The sequence below is a fragment of the Scyliorhinus torazame genome, chromosome 4 (genome assembly GCF_047496885.1).
Source record: "Scyliorhinus torazame isolate Kashiwa2021f chromosome 4, sScyTor2.1, whole genome shotgun sequence".
NCBI lineage: Eukaryota > Metazoa > Chordata > Chondrichthyes > Carcharhiniformes > Scyliorhinidae > Scyliorhinus > Scyliorhinus torazame.
In genome coordinates, this window is record NC_092710.1 from 60864722 (window position 1) to 60886014 (window position 21293).

The 21293-nt window shown below is 47.2% G+C and overlaps 1 non-coding gene across 1 annotated transcript; it reads right to left on the reverse strand.

Annotated features, from left to right (window-relative positions):
* Positions 1-2199: 2199 nt before the first annotated feature.
* On the reverse strand, positions 2200-2273 carry trnai-aau (transfer RNA isoleucine (anticodon AAU)). The gene has a single exon. It is a non-coding gene; the product is annotated as a tRNA-Ile (tRNA).
* Positions 2274-21293: the final 19020 nt, after the last annotated feature.

A 21293-nucleotide genomic window follows, 5' to 3' on the forward strand; every position in this document is an offset into this window, starting at 1 on the left:
CACTGCAGCGCATTTGTGGGAGAAGTTAACAGACTCGATAGCAAGAAGTTTCCTGCCTCCAACCGTGGCAACAACCCCAAATATGTGGGGTGGGGGGGAGGGGGGGGGGGTTGAGGGGGGGAATCCAAGGATCCCCAAAAGGGTCCTCTACAGAAAATAAAATATGGGATGCCTGGCCTTCCGAAACCAACAACACTACCAGTGCTGCCACAGCAGGGAGAGTGAGGGGATGGGCGAAGGGGCCATAAATATAATGGGTGAGGATGGAGGAGAGTTCCTGCATGGATACGTTCCTCCGAGCACTCACAGGAACAACACTGCTTTCTCCGCTAGCCAAACACTTAGCAAGCACAGTAGTAATACCACACTCTGGACATTGAACCAACTGAGACAGCACTCCGTTCTACCGTGGCCTCCATCTGCAGCAACCACGGTTCGTGCCAGTCACGATGAATGCCACATTAAACAGATGGAGACAGGACAGAGGGACAATGACAGTTAGGGACATTTACACAGACGACAAACCAGCGACGTTAGTGGAACTGATGGAAAGTTTGCAACTGCCCAACGGGAATGAACTGAAACACTAACAAATCAAAAACTTCCTCCACTATCTCAATGTTAGAGGAACTGTTGGACACAGGCGACGTAGGTGGGGAACGTGCGGGGACCTGTATGGGCAACCTTTAGGGGAGACGCGCCGCCAGCTGGAAGACACACAGAACAAAATGGGAGGAAGGATTACGGGTGGAAATAACATAGAGGCTCTGGAGCTCCTGACCTGAACAGGGCGAACTCCACCTAATAATAATAATCTTTATTTTCACAAGTTGGCTTACATTAACACTACAATGACGTTACTGTGAAAAGCCCCTAGTCGCCACATTCCGGCGCCTGTTCGAGTGCACAGAGAGAGAATTAAGAACGTCCAATTCACGTAACAGCACGTCCTTCGGGATTTGTGGGAGGAAACCGGAGCACTCAGAGCAAACCCACGCACACACGGGGATAACTTGCAAATTCCACACAGCCAGTGATCCAAGCCTAGGAATCGAACCTGCGACCCTGGAGTTGTGATCAAAGAGTGTTATCCACTTTCCTACCGTACCACCACTCACTCCATCCCAGATGGAATAATGTAAATAAAACCGGTGGACGAACAAAGCCAATGTACTTGCAGAAGGAGGGCTGGGAGATGGTCGATGTTATCTGGGTACTTTTGCATGTATGGTTTCCTTCTCCTCTTTTCTTATTGTACTGTCACATGTAAACAAATTCAAACTCTAAAAACATGTAATATAATATGGGAAATCAATAATAACCAGTTGGGGTGGGGGGAAATTGGGTGGGGATGAGGGGCATATTGAGGGATTAGTTTACATTGATGTGGGGAGAGAGTGTTGGAGCGGTTATTCCTCTTATTGTTCGGTTTCTGTAAACTTTGTACAAGAAATCATTAAAATTCCAATACAAATTTTAACAAAAGTCACACTAATTGAAATACCAACGCATGCGTGTTAATGGCCCCAGAATGGGTGGAATGAAGCATTCAAAAGCAACGCAGCCGAGTTGAGAATCTCCGAGTTCAGCTTGATGATGTCTGCCAAAGGAGATCGCTGTTTGCCCCTGCCGTTGCAGTGACAGCAACTGAGATCGCACCAGGGAGCGAATGTTAGAACATCGAACATACAGTGCAGAAGGAGGCCATTCCGCCCATTGAGTCTGCACCGACCCACTTAAGCCCTCACTTCCACCTTATCCCCGTAACCCAATCACCCCTCCTCACCTTTTTTGGGCACGAAGGGCAATTTAGGATGGCCAAACCACCGTTGCGGTGTCTGCACGTCTTTGGAATGTGGGAGGGAACCTACGCAGACACGGGGAGAACGTGCAGACACCGCACAGACAGTGACCCAGCAGCGAATCGAATCTGGGTCTCTGGCGCTGTGAAGCCACAATGTTATGCTGTGACTGTGATATCGTCCTGCCCTAAAATAAGGTCACCGATAAATGGATGCTGGGGAAGATTTGACAAACATGTGATGGAGCACAGGGCACTTTTTTTAAAAGTTGGTACTACAGATTTTGCCATGATTTTATGCTTTCATCAAACAGGTTTTCCCATGATTTTCTGTTTTCCAACATTCGTTTTTCAGCTCGCTGTTTTGATCTAAAACCGTGCATCGACGAAACGTCTAAAGGCACTGCTGAGATTTGAACTCAGAATCACCTGTTTATTAGACAGGCGCTTTAACCAACTAAGCCACAGCGCCGATTGTTATCCAATCCGCTGGCCTGAGACGCGTTTCTGTTTTTTGCGGGAGTCATTCCATTCATGATATCTTATCAGAGTGGACCTAGGGGTTACAAAAAAATAATTCGGAAGCCTGGGTGTTAGCTGGAAGACGGTGCAGCCATCAATAGTTTCGCAGAGGAAAGGCGGATACAAATGTCATCAGATGGAGGAACATGCATGGTATCTGGCATGGTGGCCAGGAGGGGAGCAGGAGGAAATCTGTGTGGATTTTGTTTTTTCACGTTATTTCACAGGACATCAGTGTCACTGGTTACTCCCGCATTTTCGTTGTACATCCCTAATGTGAAGAGGGCTTTGAAGGAAACAGCTTCAAGTGGCTTCAAGTGATGGCATGTCAAATTGAAGCGTAGGTTAGGAATGGGTTTGTAATCTAAGAGGGGCATGAAAAGTAATATTTTTAACATTAAGGAAATAGGTGTCCACGAACTCATTGTACCTGGTTCAAAAGCAGCAGCTTCACAACACAAATGAAAATAATTTGAAAGCAGATTCAGAAGGGTGTGGCATTGAATTAAATTGGGACTCCAAGAATTCTGAGGAATAGCCAGTACTTTGTTTAAGGTCGCCCTTGTCGGTGGGAATGGATAATAGAATCATTGTTTACATGCGAATAAAGAGGAAACCTCATTCAGCACACAGGCTGATGGAAATGGGTGTAACGTACCTATTGCAGAAAGTCTGGAGTAATTTGGAAGCCTTGTAGAACTAGGATCGTAAATGGCTGGCGAGAAGCGCGAAATAAGGCGAGAGGCATAAATAAGCAATTGAAGCCACAAGGGCAGGGGACACAAAACCATGACGGACGGCATTCTCCGTGGGCCGAAGGCGATGTCTGGAAACGCGATTGGGTGGAGAATCTGTCGTGAAGCGAAACTCCCGGCTGGTGCCGGGCGCCCACCAGAATGCTATGCTCCAGTGCGTCAACAGCAGCGACCTACTCCACTGCGGGGGTGGGGGTGCGGGGGGGGGGGGGGCATCTTCAAGTCTGCGGTGCAGCGCGAAGTGACGGGGGTGAACAACGGATGGCCTGATACCACCACCACCCCCGCCCGGCGTACCCACGTTCATCAATCGATGGCCTCTATTGCCGCAGCCTGCAAGACCGCCATCTTGCTGCCCACCTCACTGACCGCCATCAATGGCACATGGCCGTGCAGTGGCACCGGGCATATGGGTTCCCGCACCACACCGCCTCCATATTTCACCCCCAACCCTCCACTACACCAACTTCCCTCCCCAACTAACTGCCACTCGACGGCGGAGTAGCACGTGGCCCACCAATGGCAGCGGCTGCAATAGCCCCTGCAGGAGGGCACAGGATCGGTGTGTACCACTGGCATGGGTACCGCCGGCAGCAGAGGCGGGTGACAGTGCCAGAGGTCCCCATGGTGCTGGGCACCGACTGGATAAGGGGCATGGAGGGAAGTGTGCCAGGGGGAACGCCTGGGGTGGTTTTGCGGATGGGGAAGGGAGGTGCAGTGCAGCCTGCGGCCACGATGTAGGGCCTGGTCGGGCACGTGGGTACGGACAATGCTAACATATCTGGCTTTCACCCCCAGCAGTCAATGGACTTCGGAAAGCAACGAGGAATGGTGGTATTCATCCTGTTTTCTGCTAGCCTGGGGGATGCACTGAGGCAGTACGAGCTGGAGATGTTCGGGATGTTGGAGATGGACCCTGCTACATTGGATCCTGTCCCAGTGGAACAGGAGGCAGCCGGTGAGAATGGGGAGCTGACCGCCCAACAGGCCGAGCAAGAGGTGGGAATAAGGCAACGCATGAGACCTCGAGTGTTTCACAGCGCTTGTCGTTCGAGGACATGGCAGACCGGTCATGCTGTCGAAGACTCTGGCTGAGTAGGTGGACAGTGCAACACGTCTCCCAAGTCAGGATGCCGACAGCAACACGGGTGAATGTAAGAGGATACCTGCTCCTGGTGGCCGTCAAGGTGATGGTCGCCCTGAACGTTGACGCCACGGGATCCCTCTAGGCGCTGAGTGGGGACCTAACCGGCATCTCACAGGTGCATTCATGCCGTCATGCTGGCCCTAAATTCCGGGGTGGCACAAATAGATCAAATTCGATGTGGACCATTCCTATCAGGTTGCCCAGGCAGTGAGTTTTGCCATCCTCGCCAACATGCCCAGGTCCAGTGGTGATCGACGGGATGCAAGTCCCTAATGAGAACCATCGCATGACAGGCCATTCTTTATAAACCTAAAGGGATCCACTCGATGAACCTGCAGCTGGTGTGTGACCTTAGATGCAGATCTTGCACGACTGCAGTTGGTACACGGGAAATGTGCACCCAGATTTCATGCAAGAACACTCGACGGTTCCCGTCTTCTTCGCGAGATACCCCCGGCTGAAAGTTTGTTTTTTGGGCAACAGGGTTTAGCTGCTGCAGCAGTGACTGACGCCGCCTATCCGGAAGCCCCAGACTGTCAGAGAGACCATGCAGCGACCAGAGTCCTGATCGAGCAGTGCTTTGACGTCCTCAAGATGTAGTTCAGTTCCCTGCACCGTTCTAGAGGAGCCCTCCAGTATAGCGATGGGAGGGAGGATCGCCGACATTGTGGTGGCCTGCTGCGTCCCCCACAAGGTCACGCAGCAGAAGGGTGACGTGCTGCAGGAGTATGTTGAACTCCAGGCCTGGGGCGGCGAGGAGGTTGTGGGTGAGCGTGCGGATGGTCATGGCATGGGGCCCCGGCAGGCACGGGAGGAATCACAACCTGTGTGCCAGGGCCAATGCGTCCGGTATGCTCTGATCGTCTGCAATTTCGCCATCCACTGGCCAAGGGCAAAGACACCACAACCCACACTACAATGTCTCCCTTGGCCACCGGCACACCCCACCCACTCCTGCACCCACTCCATGAAAGCTACCTGGCTCACGACGAGGTGCGGGCCCTGGGCTGGCACGGGCAGCCTGTCTAGCCCAAGGGATGGAGGATGAAGACAATCTGCTCTGCGATGAGCTCAGGAGCTCCACATCACGTGACAACGTCTGACTCCAGCCCACAGTAGTACTTACCACGGCCACCTAGGTGACCTCTGCATGAGAGCTGGCCATTCCATCACGTGGTCCAAAGATTCCAAGGGCTGGCGGACGTGGGGCTGGAGTGGTGGGTGGTGGGTGGGTTGGGGGTGCGACCCCAGAGCGGTGAGCACTCCCTGAACCGCGGTCCCAGGGCCAACCCCCCCCCCCCCCCCCCAACCATCAACCTCTACACATTTCCACCCGCGCGCCCCGCTTGCCCTCTGCGTCCACCCCAGTCCAGCCTTTCCATCCCAGTGCACCGAGGCAGGTTATAACATTCTGCAGAGATCTTTAATGTGCAAACAGATATGGTGGATTTTGCCCTAGCCCTTATCATTAAACTGTGCCCTGCACCCGTGCCAACTTAATAGTGTCCACTTTTCTAGCTATACAGACCCTAACGCTATGCCTAGGTGATCCTCAGGTGGTACATCAGGAGTGGAGGATACCTGCTGTGATTCCTGCCCTGTGACCTAGTTCCCCTTTGGTGGCCGCCTTCTAGGGCGACCTGGCCTGAATGGGCCCGGCTGCAGCTCGGGTCTCCTACGAGGCGTGGCGCCGCCCTGTTCTACCCGTTGCCCATGTGATACACCAGGGAGAGGAAGGGGAGTGGGGGGGGGGGGGCAGTCCGATGTGCTTCGGTGTTCCGGCACATCCCCTGCGGGAGTCACTGACACAGATTCCACCACTTCCTCCTTCCTTAAGGTGCCCGTTGGTCCATGGGCTAATCTATGGAATGGCGCTGCGAGCGGAGCTACATCCTGAGGCTGCCCTGCTACCTGACACTGCCAGTCCTGGAAGCTGCTGCCGCCTCATCCAGGGTCTTAATGCTCTCGGTCATGGACGATAGGGAGTGGACCACCTTGTTCTGGGATTGCACCATGTCATGCTGTGACTGGGCCATCTCCCTCTGTGTGCAACGTCGGTAAGCCCCTGGAAATTCTGTCTACGCTCTCAACCATTGCCCATTGCGACCAGTGCAAGCAACAGTGCACAGCTACAATATCCAAGTGGCCTTGGCACATAGTTGCCTGTGATAGTGCCGCCCTGCCCTGGTCCTTCGTCACCGCCTACACAAAGATTCCTGGTCCATGTTTACCCTGACCCATTTGCTGAAACCTTCACCCCCCAAGCCCTCCACCATGGACGCCACCCGTGCAGTGTTGGCCTGGGTGGCACAGATGGTCGCACCATCTCCTGCTCCATCAAGCGGATGGTGTCCTCCAACTGCACCTGCAGATGCGGTATGATCACCGTTAACCCCTCATGTCGTGCCTGGTTCTACGACTGCAGCTCCGCAATCGATGGGGCTTCCTTATCCAGAAGCCCAAACCCCATCTGAAAGGCAGCTAGTCTATGGATCGGCTAGCACTCCCGACCGTCAGTCTGCGTACCGGTGCATGTCGTAGTGCCCCCCAGGAGCCTCTTCACTGAGGTGGCGAACTGATGTCAGGGTCTCGGAGGGGTTGGAGATATCTCTGACGATTAATCAGTGTTATTGCTGGACTCGAGCTCCGGGGTGTCCTGAGGTGCAGGTCGTGGACTCCCAGCTATGGTGGTATCATCCTAGTCGCAGCCTGGCACCTGGGTGTCTGGCTGTTGCTGGGGTCTGGGGCGGGGGCACCATAGGGGCCCGATCCTTCGCCAGAAGCTCCTTCAAGACACGAGAAAAGACATATGATTGCCGAAAGAACAGAAGGTCCTAAGCTCAAATCTTCATGACACTTTAGCCGATGCATGTCTTTAAGTCAAAACAGCGACATCGACAGGAATCTGGACAAGCTCTGTAGTCCGAAAGGATCAAAGTTAACCCTGTTATAGTCCAAATGTCGTACCTCCCCCACAGGATCATCTGTCGCTTGTTCTCTTCTGCAGTTTTTAATACTACTATCAGTACTCCCGCTGATTCGATAGGCTAAATGGCCTAGTTTGGTTCCAATATCTTACAGTCTTATTATCTTTAGGGGTGCTGTAAAGGTGATTTGCACACATTTAGAAAGAAAAGGGACAAAGTAAATAAGTGATTTCAACCCTTGTCAAACTACATTACTATATTGAAATGACCAAAATTTAAAAATAATTGCCACTGAATTGTCTGAAGTGGGTTCTTCCAAGATGTTATTAAAACAAAAACATTATCCATTATTCGAACTGAATAATCGTCATTTCCCTGACTAATTTCTTACTCCTCAGGTCAATGTGGCAGGTCAGGGGCAGCACGGTGGCGCAGTGGTTAGCACTGCTGTCTGACGACGCTGGGGTCCTAGGTTCTATTCCTGCTCTGGCTTACTATCCATGTGGAGTTTGCACATTCGCCTCGTGTTTACGTTGGCTTCGCCCCCACAACCGAAAAATATGCAGTGTAGGTGGATTGGCCACGTTAAATTGCGCCTTAATTGGAAAAAATTAATTGGGTATCCAAAATTAGAAAATTTATACATGGCACGACAGATGCCACTGATGTCTACATAGTGGCGAAAAATACTTGTTTATTCTTGAGGTAAAATCAGAAAAAGGGCAGGATGGGGAAGTAAAGAGGAGAAAGGGTTCGAAAAGGGGGCATAAGATAGGGCAAAGGGTGGGGAAAATATATACAAAGAAAGACAAAAAATAAATAAAAGGGCTGCAGCTAATAATATGATGTTGGTGAATTCGACGTTGAGACCAGAAAGCTGTTGTATGCCTAACCGGAAGATGAGATTCTGTTTCCAGTCTGCGTTGAGCTTCACTGGAACATTGCAGCAGGCCAAGGACAAACATGTGGACGTGGGAGCAGGGAGTGTGTTAAAATGGCAAGCAACGGGAAGGTCAGGGTCCTGAATGCGCAGAGACCGAAGGTGCTTGGCAAAGTGGTTCTTCCTCAACCTTGATTTCCCACCTACAGTTGTTGGCAGGGCCCTCAACAGCGTGCGGTCCGTCACCCGCGCCAGTATCCCCTCCCCCTCCCCACCATCCCAGAATAAGGACAGAATCCCCCTCGTTCTCTCATTTCCTCCCACCAGCCTCGGTATGCAAAGCATAATCCTCTACCATTTTCGCCAACCCCAGCGTGATACCACCGCCAAATGTATCTTCCCTTCAGTCCTTCTGTCAGAATTCGGCAGAGACTGTTCCATCCGGTATAATCTAGTCCACTCCTCCACCATACCCAACACCTCTCCCATCACCATGGCACCTTCCCGTGCAATCGCAGAAGGTGTAACACCTGTCCTTTTACCTGGTTGAACATCCCAGCTCACAAACACTCATTCCAGGTTAAGCCGCGTTTAAATTGCACCCCATTCAGTTTGGTCAATCGCATTTGCTGCTCACTAGTGGTCTCCTCTATATCCGAGAGACCAAACGTAGACTGGGTGATCGCTTTGCTGAGTACCTGCATTCTGTGTGCATTCAGGACCCTTAGCTTCCCGTTGATTGCCATTTTAACACAGGGCCCTGCACCCATGGTCACGTGTCTGTCCGTGGCCTGCTGCAATGTTCCAGTGAAGCTCAACGCTCAACTGAAGGAACAGCATCTCATCTTCCGATTAGGCACGCTACAGCCTTCCGGTCTCAACTTAAAATTCGACAACTTCAGATGATTAGCTCTACCCCACCTCGACCCATTTGCTCTCATTCCATTTAATTTCAACTTTATTTTACCTTTCATTTCTTTCTTGTCTTTCTTTATAAATAGTTCTCCCCCCCCCACTCTTTCCCCCTTCGTTGTCCCTCCTTTCCTTACGTTTTCTCCCCTTTGCTTCCCCTTCCCCATTTTTCTCATTTTACCTCCCTCCCTGCAATGTCCCCCGTTCCCCCACATCTACATCTCACAGTTTACCATCTGATTTTAATTTCTCTGCTTTTTGGCCTTTCATCCATTTTATTCTCTCTGGGGACGGCCATTAGCACTCCTTTCCCTTGGTTTCTGTGGCTATTACTCATCTTCCATTCCCTCACCCTGCAATATAAGTATCTCCCACTTTCTATGCCTTTTTTGTTTGACAAAGGTTCATCGAGACTCGAAACGTTAGCGCGTTTCTCTCCTTACAGATGCTGCCAAATCTGCTGGGAGTTTCCAGCATTTTTTGTTTTGGCGAAACACTACTTGCTACAGGTCTCCTTTCGGAAAAAGACCATTCGATCGCTACTTTCTGTCTTCTATAACCAAGCCAGTTCAGCATTCACCTAGCTCCACCCCCACCCCCCCCCCCCCCCACCCCACAACTCATGTGAGTTTAGTTTTTGTACCAGTCTGCCATGAGGGAACTTGTCAAACGCCTTACTAAAGACCATATAAACTATACCCAAAGCCATTCCCACATCAGTTTTCTTTTTTACCTGTTCGTAAAACTCATTCAAGTTGGTGAGACATAAACGTCCCCACACAAAACCGTTCTGCTGGTCACTAACTAATGCATTTTCCTCCAAATGCGCATTTACCCTGTCCCTCAGCATCTTTTCCAAAAACGTCCCCACCGCTGATGTCAGGCTAGCCGGCCTATGATTTGTTCGATTTTCCCTGCTTCCTTTCTTAAACAAGGGAACAGCGTTGGGTATTCATTCTCCAGTTCTCTGGAACCTCGCCTTTGGTCAAAGAGGATGTGAAGGTATCTGGCAAGGCACTAGCTATATCTCCCCTTGCCTCCGGAAGTAACCTGGCATGGTTCCAGTACGGCCCCGGGGACTTGTATACCTTAATGCAAATGAGGATACTTAACACTTCCTCCTTTGATATGGAGACGTTCTCAAGCGCGTGCACACACCTATCCCTGACCTCCAACTCCGTCATGTCCTTCTCCCTGGCGAATACTCAAAGTACTCATTAAGAATTTCAATTTCACTCAGTTCATCTGGTTGTACGCATAACCTTCCTCCATTGTCCTTGAGCGGGCCTACACTTTCTCTTGCCACCCTCTTGTTTCGAATATATGCCTAAAAGCCTTGGGATTCTCGTTGATCATGTTTGCTGAAGATATTTCATGGCACTTTGTAGCCATCCTAATTCCACGTTCAAGTTCCTTCCTACTTTCACTGTAGTCCTCAAGGCTTCGTCAGTTTTTAGATGCCTAGACCTAGCGTATGCTTCCTTTTCACATTTGACTAATCTTACAATTTCCCTTGTCATCCATGGTTCCCGAATCTTGGCATTTATATCCTTTATTTTGGCGGGGACATCCGACACTTCAATCAACTGGCCTTTAAAAAATCTCCCACGTGTCAGACGTGGATTTGCTGCCAAATAACCGCTCCCAATCCACATTCCCGTCATTGCTGCTCAATTTGGATATAATTGGCCCTCACTCAAATAAGCACCCTCACCCGGCGCCACTCTTGTCGTTATCCGTGACTACCCAAAATCTTCTGAAATGATAGTCGCTAAGACCAAAATGCTTCCCCACTGAAACGTCAATCCCGTGGCCTGGCACATTCCCCAATATCAAATCTAGTATGGCCCCTTCCCTGGTTTGAATATCAACATACTGCATCAAATAGCCCTCCAATTGTTAGGTGGACACATCTAACAAATTACTCTCCCTCCGGGCACCTGGCTGTAAGGGATTCTTAGTCAATATGGAAGTTAAAGTCCCCCGTCGCAATTACCCTGTGTTTTTCACACCTTTCAGTATCTGACTACACAACTGCTCCTCTGTCTCCTGCGGGGGATGCTCAATGTTACTCCGAGCATTGTGATTTCACCCTTTTTATTCCTAAGGTCAACCCATAATACCGCACTGCACGATCCCTCCAATGTGCCCTCCCTCAACACAGATGTGATCTGCTCCCTATTCAGCATTGCAACTGCCCAACCTCTTTTGTTTCCCCTTCTGACCCGTCTAAAACAACGATACCCGGAATGTTAAACTGCCAGTCCTGTCCCTCCTTTAACCTGTCTTTGTATTTGCAATTGCATCATAATTCCATCTCGTAATCCAGGCTCTCAGTTCGTCTGTTTTACTTGTTATAGTTCTTTCATTCTGCACTGTACTACAGGCGCGCTGGGCCCTGCCCCGAGCCTCTGCCTGCTCTTACTCTGAACCGTGTTCATCTCAGTCTCACTTATTTATCCCCAGTGTGCTTCCCAATTGTAGGTCCGATTTTGATGAAATCTAAACCACTTCCATTTCCGAGGTTTGTTATTTAATTTGGCGATAAAATTTGATATATTTATCTTATTGTTAATCACGGTTGTACCACTTTTCTTTATTTGTGTGGCCGTTCGTCCTTGCATTAATATGCATTTAACATTTTCGATGAATTTCATGTCTCCAATCATACATTTTGAAAAGTCATTTCAAGATCTCCATTTGAAAGTTCGCAACGAAAAGCTACGTAGTTTACTATTACGAGATGTGTCATCCTCGGGACAAAGCTACATAAATATTTTTCAATATAGAATGACATTTTCCATGATATTGTTTCACTCTTCCTTAGAAGCAAATGTGTTATAAGACCTCCCTCATTCTTCAAGACCAGATCTAAAATAAACGGCTCACTTGTTGGTTCGACGGCATACTAATCTGAAAAACTATCTTGAATTTTCGTTCTACGAGCTGTACGAATAAGGCACGTTTCCATAAGACCATAAGACATAGGAGCGGAAGTAAGGCCATTCGGCACATCGTCTGGGATTTATTTCTGTTGATTAATATAAATGGCAGTAGTATTGTGGACTGACCTGCTCAATTTTGCCATTGCCGTTCACAATGCACTGAACTGGAAACACTCCTTTGTTTGTTTAGTGACTGTAACTAACGGCAAATATTGTGCAAGCTGCGTTTCTCAGCTGGGAAAGGATTGTTCTATAAAGGGGCTCCGAGGGATCTCACACATTTCCAGTGAGAACTGCAAAGCGGATCAGTGGGCGAAGGTTCTTCCAAATAATGGAACGGCCGATAATTCTACAGATCAAAGACATTTACTATCCTGTTCTGGTAGCCATTGGCACTCCCGGTAAGCCAGAATAGCGTTCTGTATAATAGCTGTTAATATTTATGTGTCACTGGTAATGTAACAGAACAAGAATGTCCTCCTGGCAGATCTGTTTTTCTGGTCAATTAACATGGTGAATATTAGCGCGAAGAGCCCACACAGCGGCTGGGGGGGGGGGGGGGGGGGGGCTCTGCTGGACGGTGGAAGGAGAGAGTCAGGACACAGCTTTCTCTCGAAAAGAAGAGACGGCGAGACTATTCCCGACACTCCAATAGTTTGATGAATCAAATGACAAAGAGTTCTTAAAATTTTATTATTTCAGGCACGTGAGAGGCATTAGCGTTGCCACCATTTGCTGCCCCTTTCTAATTGGACGTGAGTTGATGCTGGCGCATTTCCCATCATCTCATGGTATTATACATCCCTGACTACATTAATTTGATAATTTTACTGACTGCGGAAGAATTGCAAAACCATCCTGAAAAGTAGGCATTTTAAAGCAACGAGTAATAAAACACTCGGCTGGGAAAAAAGTTAAGGGTTCCATCAGATCCCACTCAGTTCCAGTGCACACGCCTATTACACAGGCGTGTTTCTGAATTATGTTATTTTCTCGCTCATTTGAATGATTTATTTGAATTGTCGTTTTTCCAATTATTGAGCTTTAATTTTGTTTGAATCTAATGCTGCGAACCTTGTCTCCAAATAAATCACAGGAACTAAATGTGAAGTTTCATCACTTTCACCACTGGTCTTGAGTATTAATGCAGAAAATCGTGTCGCTGAACCATAATGTACAAGTTTATTTAAATTGTTTGTTTTTAGTGCATAGCACAGAAATATGGACATTAAGAAATATGTGAGAGAATTCCTTTGACACTGCCGAAAATAAATACGTTATAGAATCATCTAAGATTTACTTTCATAGCTTTTTGTAGCTGAACTCTTCCTGTTAGGTCCTCACATTGTATCATTTCTTTTCAAACTCATCTTCTCCGTGAGACCCATTTCCTTGTTTCCTGATTCTTAGTCCGTCTAAATTGCTGATCAACAACTTCACTTGATTCTCCCCATGCTGGCTAATATTGTCAGTAACTGTCTTTCTTCCAATGAGACCGTTCGCTCCATGGTCAGCTTACTACTAAAAACAATCCTCTTCTTATCTAGTTCTTGCAAACTACGGCCTCGTCTCCAACCTCGCTACCTTTGAAAAGCCCCTGGACACATTGTCTCCTCTCTAAACTGTGTCGACCTTTTTCAATCTCCATGTTTGAATCCCTCCAATAATGTTCAACTGCAGCTACAATATGAAAATAGATTCAATCAAAGAAACAAATCGCACCACATACGAATCGTCCATTCTATCGTTTCGCTCCGTGTCTGTCTGCAACCGTTGAAAACGTTTACCAAGCCACCTTCCTCCAACCTTCGATTCTGTCTTCTAGCTGATCAAGATAGTATTCTCCTCGCTCCAAAGACATTTAGGGACATTAAGGGGAAACATGTTCAACGATCTTGCCAGCGAATTTCGCAGGAGGCAACAGAAACTTTTTATAAGGATAACGCTGTTCAAGTTACGCGTGTGGACATTCAAAAGACATTTGTTATAAGGCCACACAACAGACTTGTGAGTAAGGTTGTATCTCCTGGAATAAGAGGGACAGTTGCAACGTGGATACATAATTTGTTGAGCGAATAGAAAAATAAAGTGATTAGTGGGTGTTTTATTAGCGTTAATAATGGGGGCATTGAATAAAAGAGCAAGGAGATTATCCTGATTTTGTGTCAGTCACAATTTCTGCTTCAGCTAGAATATTGCGTCCAGTTCTCGGTGCAGCGTTTCTGGAAGAATGGTGCATGAGAATGATTCCAGGGATGAGGGACTTCAGTTACCAACGTAGACTAAAGAAGTTAGAACTGTTTTCCCTCGAGAACAGAAGGTGGTAAAGGTGGGGGAGGGTGGGAATGGAGTGGATTTGAGTAACACTGAAAATCATGACGGTTCTTGCGAGTAGACTGGGAGGACTTGCTCTCACTTGTGGAGGAATCGAGAATGAGAGGATATCGATTTGAAGTAATTCGTAAAATTAAAAGGTGACATGAGGAGAAACTTCGTTTTATATTCAGCGTATGGTTAGGGTTGGAGTTCACTGTCCAACATTGTGGTGAAGGCAAGTTCAATTGAAGAATTCAACGTAGAATTAGACTGTTATCGGCAATGTCCGAATATTCAGGTCTACATGTAGAAGGTGGAGAATGGCATGAGGTGAATTAGTAATTTGGAGAGCCCATACAGTCACGATGGCTCATGTGGACTCTTTCCATGCCGAAACTCATCTCTGATTCTTATTTATTTAATAATCGCCAAATTTTCAATTGGAAAGCTTTCTATTCCCACATCTGCACCGTTCCGTCTGATGTCGACCTCAGACGAGGTCGCCCTTCCCCTTCCCATCTACAAGTTGCTCCACGTAGATATCATCCAAAAATGCATCAACTGCTTGATGAGAGCCAACCCTCCATTGTAATCCCGTCTCTCATCAATTATTTCTGCTTAAGCTGCAGCTTTCCTGAATCGTACTGCTATGGAAACAAATTAAGACTTCTGCTGTTGCATTTTTAAAACGTATCTTTATTGGATTGTTTTTTTTTACAGATATCGCCACAAAGTAAAAAGAGAAAGTTGTAGTCACTGCAACAGGTGCAGCACAGAACAAGAATAATTGCAAACATTAGAAGAAATAAGACAAGATATGCTCAGGACAGTATCCCCCATCATGTTCCATCCACGGATGTACGAACTGTCGATAACCAATGCAGGATATAGTCAACAACGTAAAGATACATAATACCCCACATTAGAAAGTAAAGCAAATCTACAATAACCCGAGCACTAGGGGGGAAATTAAACCTTCAAATACAATCCAACCCCAACCATGCCCAGGACAGAATCAAAATCAATCGTATGACTGCAACATTTTTCCGAAAGGGCTGGCGCCAACAAGTCCAAGTTATTCTCAGAATCAGAGAACAGGAAAAGAGTGGATACCAGAGAGACTAGAACCAACCCATCTGATCCCAGGTCAAGATTCATAACACCACACGTGAAATGTCCAACAGTCAGAAGGGAATAGACCACCCGACCGCCAAGCATACAACGCCCCCCCTCCCCCCCCCCCGCCCCCCGCCGCCCCCGCCCCCGAGAGCTGGTATTTAAGGAAGGATAACCTTTTGAAAAAAGCCGAAAGTGCAGCGCCGCTCCTGGGAGGTAGCTGTCAACACTCCCTCTGGAAAGGTCAGCCAAGGAGGGAGCGTCGAAACACCACAACCCACCACCCCTCCACTGCCCCGCCCCCAGCGCCAGGGAACCTACCCCAAAAAACAGGACCACCCAGGAAAAAAGAAACGAGCACACAAAGTGGACCCACTCCTGAACGTCGAGACTCAGCCATCTACAACATACACCAGAGACAAACAGGGAAAAGGTAAATATAAAATACGAACCACAGTGGAAGATTCACTTCCGCGGTCTCTCGGGAAAGAAAAAAGGGAGAGATGAAGAACCATCAGAACTAATTACGTAACAGGAAATCGGCATCCAACCCACACACCACCAGAGACACACCAACGAACAAGCAACGCTAGCCAATCAAGCCACAAGTGAACATCACACATACCTCAACTTAAATGAAGCAGGTTATCGACAAGGCAACGGCACTCCGCCCATCCCCAAATCTTCACACACCCGAGTATCAAACCGAACATCCCGCGCTCCCACTGAATGGGTTCCTGAAATGGACCACACGCCACCGACCACGGCGAACGACCTGACCTAACCCAGCACGGATCTCCAACTCAACTCCAACCTCTACACCAGCTGAGCCTACACGTACAAGTCGTATCCAGGGCAACACAATACATCTATTGCGCCAAAAAAGGAAGTATAAACCCTTTGGCCGTTGCCACGAGTAGATCGCAGTCCATAGCACGAAGAACCCTCAAGAGTCCCATAAGATAGGCGTCAAGGTTGGGAGGGCCATTTCTGCTCCCCCATCACCAAAAGCACCACCCGTCAAATGTGGTCAGGCAAGAGCCAGCACCAGAACCGTGATCGCCCATATGGTAGGGAAAGAAAAACCGAGGGAGGGGACCGGATCACGGAAGCAGCTGCCAATCAAAGGATATCAAGGCCCCCCTCATTCCGCCGTCCGAAACCATTGAACCAAATCCCCTTTTGTAATAGCGGACCTGACACTCTATTAGTTGCAATAGCAGCAACAAAAACTAACCAGAGAGACCTGTATGAAGAGAAAAGTCAAGCACGCCCCGAAGGTAGAGTCAAAGACAACCCATTCCTCACCAGGGGACGGGCCAGAGAAGATGAAAGCACGGATTCTGAAAACCAAAACCGAAAGAAAAACCTGAAACGGATTAGCTCTAACTATTCTCAGATACAGCAAGCATGAACTAACTCAACCAAAGCCAGCCGTCCACCCTGCTCCCAGGGTCGGTTGTTGTCATTTTCCCTTTAAACGAGGCGGGGGAGACAACAAGGGACACCACCCTCGCTACACCACAGGATTCGCCAGACGTTATAACGCATGGTGACCTCTAGGATTGAATTTTTAAACAAATTCCACTCCCCATATTCGGCTCAACATGATACGAAGTTGTTAAATCAGAATAACCGAAGGCACAGCTGATCACACCCCGATTATACACGCCCCTGTATGAAAGGAAATGCATCACGGCGCAAATAACAATACGGGGCAACAGGGAGCACTGTTAAGGACTTCAACTGAAATGCAAGACAATCCTCAGGATAAATACTTCTTCATGTACGCACGATGGCAGCAGAATCTGGGATGAAACTAGACCAATGAGCACTCTTCAGGATCTTACAATGATTCCAACGATCGGAGCACGACGCAACATTATTTCCACCACGCCATCGCTCCAAAATGCATACAGCCTTGATTCTGCCGGGGGAGGTGACTCGACCAGTTCCCCCTCAGGACGACTATCAGGAATAGGACAAAACGGGAGTCATCAGAATACCAAACCGACCCCTGGCATCTTGGACAGAATATGTTGTGCACGGCATCACGGTGGCGCAGTTGTTAGCACTGCGGCCTCAGGGCACCGAGGCCCCAAGTTCGACCCCGGCTCTTTGTCACTGTCCGTGTGGAGTTTGCACATTCTCCCCGTGTTTGCGTGGGTTTCGCATCCACAACCCAAAAGATGTGCAGGATAGCTGGGTTGGCCACGGTAAATTGCCCCTTAATTGGAATGAAAATATGAATTGGGCACTCTAAATTTATTTTTTTAAAAGGGAAAGAATATGTTGTGCATCATTAGCAACTCCCACCGCCCCTCTCCGTGGTTAGTCACCAGAATCTCGGTTTCAAGAAGGGTGTGTGTCGTCCTGCTTTAGCATTCCCCAACCAGAATCCGAACGGCCCTGGTCTTTTCTGAATGAAACATGCATGAAGGCTATTAAATGTTCAATGATTCATTTGTTTCGAAAGCAATGCCATAAATGCTTACCAAACTTTCTAAAAAGAAACTGTCCCCCAAATTCTGTACATCGCCCCACAATATATGATGAAATTTATCTGAACGTCAGTCTGATGTAATGCCTTTCTCTTTCTTACAGTGAACGTGTTGACAATAGTGACCCTCTGCAGAGGAAGGTGCAACCTTTCCAAAAGTATCTCTATCTATATGGTGGCCATGGCAACAGCGGATCTACTGGCCACAATCAACCAACGAATTGCGCACCAGATATTCAGGGAACGGTTTCCACATTCATTTCTTTCCTACACTGTAATTTGGAAGATTACGTTGTACTTGACTGGGAGCAACGTGGGTCTGTCGGTGTGGTTTACAGTTGGTTTCACATTTGACCGGTTTGTAGCTATATGTTGCCAGAAACTGAAAACCAGGTATTGCACAGTGAGAAGTGCGTCCATTGTTATAACCATTGTTTCTGTGCTAATATGTGCAGAGACTATTCCTTTTTGGTTTGCATTTGAACATAAGAAAATAATTAATAATGTTCCCTGGGGGATTATTCCCAGTGCGGCCTTTTTTAGATCTCCTGCAGGTGGGCCCTACTTCAGATTACAAAGTGTTTTATTTTCCGTCATCCCCTTTGCTTTAATGCTGCTGTTTAATTGTTTAATTATCAGACGCATTGTAGTCACCAATATTGCCCGCATTCGACTCCGGTCTTCTGGGATAGGGAATAAGTGCGACCCAGAGATAGAGAGCCGAAGGAAATCCATTATTTTGCTCTTCGCTGTGTCGGCTAATTTTATATTGTTGAGTCTGCCATCGATGGCCAGTCAGTGGGCTGACGCCCTGGTCATACATAGTCGACCTGTTTATACAGATTCTGCGTACATTGCCTTTAAAGTCGGAGATATGCTCACCCAATTGAAGTCTTGTACAAACACATGCATTTATGCAGCCACACAAACGAAGTTCAGGGAAGAGCTTGTAAAACTCGTGAAATGGCCTTGGGTATATATTTTTTCATTTGTTAAAAATATGATCAATCAAACCCAAACTTCCTGTCCTCGTTAGAACACCATAACTGCCCATGATACCATATGGAATGGTCACCTGTCGTAAAGCGATAGCTGTTGTGAAAATCAGCAGACATCAGAAATCATTTCCTGAATTTAGAGCCATGTGTTTCAAATGGCCTTCATTTCCCACGAGTAACAGAAGAATGTCCTGTCTCCAGATCAGTAGCTAATAATGAGAGAGCAGGGAATTGGTCCATCGATGTGGCATTAGGTTATTTGTTGTAGTTATTAACTTTCCTCTCAATTAGGCTTCAAAATGTTGGTATTTTGTAGCAGGGAACAGATTATTCAGACAAGTTAAATCTTGTGTATCTTCAATGATGCAAATAGCTTTAATAAGCATCAACTTTCATTTATCTTCATGTTCGCTTCATTTCGATATTTGAATAAATTATGTCTCTGCGATTTGCATCATGCATCAGTTCTTCAAGGAAGTTCTCCTACCATTCATTCTAAACTTTCCCAATATGGATTATTCAATTTCCGGCTGTTAGCTTTTGCACGTTCAACTCTCTGCACCTGCCTAGCCAGTTATAGAAAGATGCATGTAGGAGAAGTAGGCCATTCATTCTCTCGAGCCTACTCTACCACAATTAATATAATCACATTTGACCGACTAACTCAACACCTCATCCGAACTCTTCACATATCCTTCATGTCTTTATTGTCCATAAATACATCTAATTATTCTTCAACACATTCACTGACTTGGTCCCCACAGACTTCTGCAGTAGAGAATTACACAAGTTCACAACCATCTGAGTGAAGAGAAGTCCCCCATCTGAGTTGTAAATGGTCTACCCCGTATTCTGAGATTGCGAATCTTGCCAAATGTAAAGGAGTATGAGCGGCTGGGCAGCAGAGTGTACCATCTCTAAGCTGTACTGCAGGAACTCAGCAAGGTTCCTTTGACAGAACTTTCCAAACGCATGACCACTAGCATCTAAAAGGACAAGGAATAGTCAGACAGGGTATACACAAGGGAATCCAGGAGGATCCTAACACCCTACAGTGCAGAAGGAAGCCATTCGTACCATCGAGTCTGCACCGACTCTCCATAGGCCGCCTTCCACACCCTATCCCAATAACACATGAGCCAAACCTACGCAACACTGGAGGAGCAATTTAGCATGGTCAAACCACCTTACATATTTGGACTGTGGGAGGATACCGGACCACGCGAAGGATACGCACGCAGAGACGGATAAAAGACCGGAATACAGTTCTAACCACTGTACCACCATGCCGCCCTTCGATTGGTGTGCAAGCTACAAACAACTCAGACTCTATCATTTCCTTTCGGGGCATAATGGTGTCCCTAAGCACCTCGCATAAAATTACGTGTTTTATTTCTTATCATTGTAATGTAGGGAAACTCGACAATCACTTTGATTGCACGAAACAGCAACATGCTAATGACCATCAGGTTTAGTGGACTAAATATTGACAAGAGGATCCTAGTGTAAAACTATATTGATTTTCTGAAACGCTATGTTTTGGAATGCAGGATACAATCAGTGAAAGCAGACAAACAATGTCTGTGTGACTTTCTCGTTGATGCCTGGCGAGGTGTGGTGAATGTGGTGGTGAAAGGTTGAAGTGTCCAGACTGTACTAATAGATAAATATCGATATAGTCAATCTTTCCGCGATAAAGTTGTGAAAAGTGAAGCTAATAGAGGCAGATCTTAATACTTCTGGAAGTTATAATTTAATATTATCGCATTTTTCGTCGATGAGCTAATTTCATCAACTCTGTCATTTCATTGGATTGATTGTTCTGACGTCATAACGCAGCAAGAGTGTTTTGGTATTTAACATTTCTAACAATTGGATTTTTGGGGGGGGGGACAGATTAAAAGCAGGCGCGACATGGCCGAGCGAATGAACGTAGGGCCAGAACGATCTAATTCAACAGGAGGGAAAGGCGGAAAGGGCGCCGTTCGGAAGGTAATCAGCTGTATCACAGGCGCAGATGAGGAATGAGCAGGAAAACCTCTCGAATCTGTTGTACAGAAATTCCTAATTTTCTTTGTCAAACCAGTTTTTAACAATACTTGATATAATTTAGTCTCTCGAATCTGTCAGGTACAAATAGAAGTGATCATTCAGACTTTCGAAATGATTGCACTGGACAAGGAGTGAGGCATTAATTTTGTGGAGAGTGTTTCACAGAGGCAGGCTTAGATGAATCATAAATAAAAATGCCGAACGAACTCAGCATGTTTGGCAATATCAGTGGAGTGAGAAACCGATCTGTACCAAAATCAAAGGGAATCTAAACGTTAAGTCTGGTTCTCACTCTGCAGGTACCGCCAGACGTGCTGAGTTTATCCAGCATCTTATTCATCTTTTATTTCAGATTTAAAGCATCCACAGTATTTCGTTTTTATGAGACCAATAAGAGACTTGAACATAAAACACGGGTACAC